At 44.2% G+C, this 6,670-nt stretch overlaps 1 protein-coding gene across 1 annotated transcript in view; it reads right to left on the bottom strand.

The window, feature by feature from the left end:
- Nucleotides 1-5,343, bottom strand: part of SLC41A2 (solute carrier family 41 member 2) — a 39,377-nt gene extending 34,034 nt beyond the window's left edge. Inside the window, exon 1 of the mRNA XM_033162017.1 lies at nucleotides 5,180-5,343. The gene's annotated coding sequence lies outside the window, so the exon portion shown is untranslated. The remainder of the gene's footprint in view (nucleotides 1-5,179) is intronic.
- Between the last annotated feature and the right edge of the window lie 1,327 nt (nucleotides 5,344-6,670).

Consider the following 6,670-nt stretch of genomic DNA (forward strand, 5'->3'; position numbering starts at 1 on the left):
GCTGTATTCCTTGTTCTTTGTTCCCTACAATAAATTTTCCTTCTATTTGCAAAAGTAAAAATAAAATGCAAAAAATACAATATATTTTCCTCCAGTTGTTTACACTTTCCCAGCTCCCAAACATGATTCATTGTCCGAACAGCTAATTGCACAACACATGTGTGTAGAATCAACACAGGGTGGGGTGGGGGGTGGGGTTGTGCCTTCTGGCTCTACCCATGACCTATGCACATCGATCTGAGCTTTGCACAACCTGCATTCTTGTAACAAAACAAAACAAAAAAATCGTTCCAGTAGCACCTTAGAGACCAACTAAGTTTGTTATTGGTATGACCTTTCGTGTGCATGTACACTTCTTCAGATACCATTCTAGTATTACAACTTTTCAGAGATGAATTTTGAAATGAAAGTTGGAAACATTATTGTACTAGGAGCAGCAAAGGAGGGAGGAAAATAGAGGGAACATCTGGGGTGCGTGAAGTCAGCTTTTAAAATTTCTTTTCATTTGTATTAATTTGGTGACAGTTTGTTAAAAATTATGCAAAATCAATAAAAAAATCAATGACAACTTTTCAGAAAAACCTAGATAGATTTGCTTAATTGCTTTTGCTCAATGGGTGAAATTCTTCTTCCACAAGAGACAAAGGCTCAATTCAAATTACACCAAATTATAGTTTAGAACTTCCAAGTGCGATGGGGTTACTGGTTTGTTTTTGGTTTTCCACGATGTATTTTGTGTTCTCATTTGGTATTTTTATGTTGTGAACTACCCTGTGATCTTTGAATGAAGGGCAGTATACACATTTAATAAATGATAATGATTAATAATAATAATAATATTTTTTTATTTATACCCTGCCCTTCCCGGTTCAGAAACCCGGGCTCAGGGCAGCTAACAACAAATTTAAAACACTTAATTGTAATACAACATAAAAGCAGCATAAAATACGGTATAAAAGCATGAATAACAATAAAATTCAAAGAGTCACCAGGGCTAGCTGGCTAAATTAGTCCTACTTGGGCCAGTGAGGAGGCCAGGGGAGAATTAGCTGTGGGGTCCTAGAGTGGGTAATCTTCATAAAAAGGGGAAGGGGGAAGAGAAGGGAAATAAAAGATCAAGCCGAGTTCAAATTAAAGGCCAGGCGGAATAGCTCTGTCTTACAGGCCCAGCGGAAGGAGGTTAAGTCCTGTTGGGCCCTAGTCTCATGGGAAAGAGCATTCCACCAGGTCAGAACGATCACTAAAAAAGCCTTGGCCCTGGCGGAGGATAGTCTGACTTTTGCCTAATGTCTGAATTCAGTCAGTTACTAAAAATCCTGTATGTATCCATACTCCTAACTTGTATTGACTTCAAAGCGACTGGAGAAGCATAACTGTGTGGGAAGTTCAGCTAGAGGGCCTTTGCAGTAAATCCTCATCGGTGGAATAGCATTAACTATAACAACATTAGCGAAGCAGATCAGACCAAAGATCTATCTGGTAGCATTCTGTTCTCACAAAGCCCAACCAGATACGTACAGGAAGTCCACAAGCAGTAAGTCCACAATAATGTGCTCCATACTAACTAGACAAAGAATATCTGCCTTGCATGCATGCATGCATGCATGCATGCATGCAGAAGGTCCCAGGTTCAATCCCAGGCAACTCCGGCCGGGGCTGGGACTCTTGCCTGAAGCACTGGAGAGTTGCGACCAGTCAATGTAGATGATACAGGGCTAGATGGACCAATGGTTTGACTCTATGTCAACCCTGACCGAGTACACGTCTGCACATTTCCAATGTCAGTCCAAATGATATGACCTCAGATTGAGCTCAAATATCTTAACACAGGTTGAGATGCATATGTAGATAGGAATCAAGCACACCTTCTTGTTTGTATATACTTGTGGAAATTATGTGGAAATGAAACCGTGTCATCTTGTTAGTAGATAACTCGTTCTCCAGGTGCCTATCATTATACAAGTCGAAACAGTACTATCCTCACATAAGAGGGAAGTTGTCAGCGGGCTTGGGGAACCACAATGCTTGCAGAAGTATAAATATCACTTTGCGGGGGGGGGGGGAGCAGGGAGAGGGGGAGGCCCCAAAGTGGTTAATGATAAGTGAGTATACTCAGTGGGCATGTAATGATGGCTGAGTGTTGAAAAGAAGAAAAATGGAAACTGGGGAGGAATGCAAGAGGGAATGCCTGTCTGTCTGCCTAGCTGGAATCCTGAATAGGAGCATGCCACTCACACTGCAACCTTTTGTAGCAGGTCCCACTTGTACAAAGTTACTGATAAAAGGTAGATATGACAAATTGGCATAGCACAAGTTAATTAATGCACAGAACTCTGTCTTGCTTGTAGTTTGCTCTTACTGTCTGACATCTCATAGTGCGTAAGTCACCTGTCACAACCAGAAGCCACCAAAAGCAAGGAACTCATGTGTGTCAATTTGAAATACTGTCTTAAGCAGGTTATTAGCCTTATTCATAATGAATGTTTCACTTTACAGCAAAGCAGGGACCAAATGTATCAGTATATCGTAACAAATTACCTGTCCAAAATAATGAAAAGTAAACGTATTTTTGGATTTAGATAAACCAGGAAAAATATGTAAAGTTTTTATTTAAAGTTTTTATTCATATTAACCTTACTGAAGTGCAACAATGAATATGCTGCAGTGACGATGAATACAGTAGCATCCTGGTTTTGTAAGTTTGATTATCAGCCAAATAATAGACATGCAGGGTAGTGCAAACATAGTTGCAGGGCTAGCTTAACCACTATCTACAGAACTGAAAACTCAGTTAAATCATACTTTGTTAAGATTTAAGCATTTGTGAGCCCCTTCTGCTCAAAATAAATTGTGAACTTAGCAAGATTCCTAAGCATGCTGCTTAGCTTTGACAAAAAAAGCACTATTCCCAACTGCACAAAAATACAACATATTCTAAGGAATTTAACCATTCACAGTGTATGAGTTTCAAAGGTGCAGCAATTAAGGCTGAACAGCAGCAGCTATATCCCCAAGCTGCCATTCTGCGCACCTGCCTTTGACCCATCATCATGAAAGTAAGTATTTGGTATATATGATAGATAATCAGGGGGCCCTTAGTATAAGATTTGGCATAAACCTATGTGAGATTTAGGCTGCAATCCTAGGAGTAAACTGCACTGAATTCAATGGGCTTACCTCTGAGTAGACATGTATAGAAATGCACTGTCAGTCAATCTTCCATTAGCTGTCTCTGTTGTGGCTGTTACAGGTAGGTAGCCATGTTGGTCTGCCATAGTCAAAACAAAATAAAAAATAAAAAAATTCCTTCCAGTAGCACCTTAGAGACCAACTAAGTTTGTTCTTGGTATGAGCTTTCGTGTGCATGCCAAGAACAAATTTAGTTGGTCTCTAAGGTGTTACTGGAATGAAATTTTTTATTTTTTATTCTGTTGTGGCTGACATCCCTAAGATGACATGGAGGAGATCTATCCACTATCTTGCTTCCTTTCCACCTAATTCTGTTGCCCTCACTGACATGTATACACAACATAGCTCAGGATCTTGGGGCATTACCATTGCACTTCTGGGACTGTCATTACTCACACAGTGCACAATGATTTGTCATTCCCGTAAATAAAAATGACCGTTTGACAACTTTTGTAAAAAAATATTATTATTATTATTTTGCTTTTCTGTGTCTTTTATGGCTGCAAGCTCTCTTGGGAACAGTTTATGTGGGTGCTTAATTTAAACAGAAGCCCTTCAACAATAAACTCAGCTTGAAAGTTCTCCTGTTTTTCCCCTGCCACCCATTATCTAATGATTAACAAAAGACAGCATACCAAAGCTGCTGAGTGAGATGAATTGTTTTTTCAAATTCCTATGTATATGGAGGAATTGGTTAGTTTGGTGTCATATTCAGGTGAAATTTACCTGGCTAAAAAATTACAGGCATCTGCCTTCCAATCTATTTGAGGTTGATATCCTGGATTCACATTTACTGACACATCAAACAGGTCCACACACACAAGGTGTACTACGAAGGTATCCTGGCACAGATCTGGGGCACCAAGTAATAACTGCAAACAAATATTGATGGGATATTGTCATAGTATTTACTGGTATTTTAGCTGTTTTTAATGCTTACTCCATATGGCGCTGTTTATTATATGGAACTCTTGGATATCTACTGTTTTATATGGCGCTGTTTATTATATGGAACTCTTGGATATCTACTGTTTTACTGGTATTTTAGCTGTTTTTAATGCTTACTCCATATGGCGCTGTTTATTATATTGAACTCTTGGATATCTACTGCTTTATACTAGCAACAGCCAACTATTTCTTCTCTGATTCTCATTTATTTTTCAAGGCATTTGGTGTCTCTATAAATAGTCATGTTGTTTTGTTGTTGTTGTTTGTTTAAATTCTATTTAAATATACAGGTTGAACTTTCTAGACAGTCGGGGATTGCAACTAACACTTTCTGAATGACCCAAATTTTCACTTTGCATCCTTGAACTCTGCCTTCTGCAGCAACTTCTGAGTGAAATTAAAAAGGCAGATCCTACATTTATAGTTATGCACACACAGCCATCCACTCTGCCTTAACGTCATTAGCATTCACAAACTGAAGCCGTACAACTTAACTGCAAATGACAGCAAAACCAAACAGAAACTAGAAAGGAGAAACGCCCTTGGTAACATCAGCAGATGCAATAATCTTATATTTAGGTGGTGACCTATTTTTTGTAGCACTCCGGGGGGCCACTTGGAGACTTTGCCCCCAGCTTATTCCATCCCACACCCTGGGGCTGTAAACAGAAATAAAAACCAGTATATGAAGAGGACGCAATAGTATTAAAATTTCTCAGGAGTGGAAAGGGGCGGAGGGGAGGGAGCTACAGGGATGCTCGGGATGAGGAAATGCTATTCCAGTTTAGCCATAATGATTTGACAAGGTGGAGGAGAGAAAGTAAGGCTGGTGAAGAAGGAACAGCCAGCCTGCCAGCCGGGCCCGGGGCTGGCTCGGAGGCAGATGCCCTCCGGGGGTGAGCGGGGGAGGCAGCGCCGTTCTTCGTTCACTTCCCCGCGGGGATTCCCTTCCCTCCATCTCCGGGGGTGGAGGCGGTGGCGCCGCCTTTCCCGCCCTTCCTTCGCATCTCCTTTCCCACCCTCGGGCCACCCGCTCTCCTACCTGGGCAGTGGCGAACCAGGGAGGGGAGCCAGCCACCCTCCTCCGCCGCTCGCCTCCATCCTCGCCGCAGCCCGCTCCTCGCGCACAGGAAGGAACTTGCCAGCGGCCGCCGAGGAGGCAGGGGCAGCTCCTCCGGGTAGAAGAAGCGGCGCCGCCTCCGCCGCCCCACTGAGCACGCGCGGCAGAAGCCGGGGGAGAGCGGGGAGGGGGGCGGGCGGGTGCGCAGGCAGGCAGGCGCTGATGTGGCCGGGCGTCGCCGGCGCTCGGAAAGCTCCTCAGCGCCTCCTCGGCGGGGGCGGCGGGAGCTCCAAGGAACCCCGCTCTGCGCAGGCCGGAGCAACCCAGGAAGCGCCGAGGGGCCCGGAATGGTCTCGCGTGGCGCGCACGGGCAGGGCCCACCCTGGAAAGACACGGGTTCCTTCGTTCACACGTTCCTGGCACCCGACGCGCGCCTTGGAGGAGGAGCCACCTCCTATTATATAACTAGTTGGTGTGTGAAGACGAAGAGTGCATGGGTGGGCGGGATTGCAAGCAGGCAGCATCTCTGAAAGCAGGGGTGGGGGCAACCGGACGCCATCCTCCAGCATGGCCAGTGGTCAGGGAGGAATGGGCAAGTTCCAATCCCCCCAGACACAAAATGGCACACGTGTCTATACAGTGGCGGACTTTGATGTCTCAAATTTCAGCGGCGCCCCTCTGTAAAGCCAAAATCCAGCGCGCACACACACCCCCCTCCGCCTCTCGCCTTCCGTTGGATGTCACAGTTGTGGCGCCCCAGAAGCTCCATACCTTAATTCATTGAAGATTAACGCGTGATGGCTAATAGTTATGATGGCTTTATGTTTGCTCTGGTATCAGAAGCGTTGACTCTCTGAATATTGTACCAGTTACTGAGGAACATGAGAGTGGAAGTGCTGCTGTGCTCATGGGTACACTTTCCCCATTTTCAATCAACCAGGGATACTCTGAAAAGGAGAGTACTGGTTATGAGAAAATCTGGATTGAGGGAGGGGAAACTGGGGGAAGCCAGTTATTTGGAGGAGAATCCTCATATGGAAAGTGGAGAATTCACTATCCACATTACTATCCACATTAAAGGTACAGTATGAATGGGCCCTTAGATGAAAAGAAAGCAGTAAGCCTTATATCTATATATTTCTTAATCACTGGGAAATCATTGGGGAAATTTTCAGTGCACTTATGCCAGATGTATGTTTTTTTATCACTGAGCCTCTTGGGCTTGCCAATCAGAAGGTCGGCGGTTCGAATCCCTGTGATGGGGTGAGCTCCCGTTGCTCTGTCCCAGCTCCTGCTAACCTAGCAGTTTGAAAGCATGCCAGTGCAAGTAGATAAATAGGTACTGCTGCAGTGGGAAGGTAAACGGCATTTCTGTGCGCTCTGGCTTCCATCATGGTGTTCTATTGCGCCAGAAGCGGTTCAGTCATGCTGGCCACATGACCTGGAAAGCTGTATTTGGACAAACGCCGGCTA

This window comes from Lacerta agilis, chromosome 10 (assembly GCF_009819535.1).
Source record: "Lacerta agilis isolate rLacAgi1 chromosome 10, rLacAgi1.pri, whole genome shotgun sequence".
NCBI lineage: Eukaryota > Metazoa > Chordata > Lepidosauria > Squamata > Lacertidae > Lacerta > Lacerta agilis.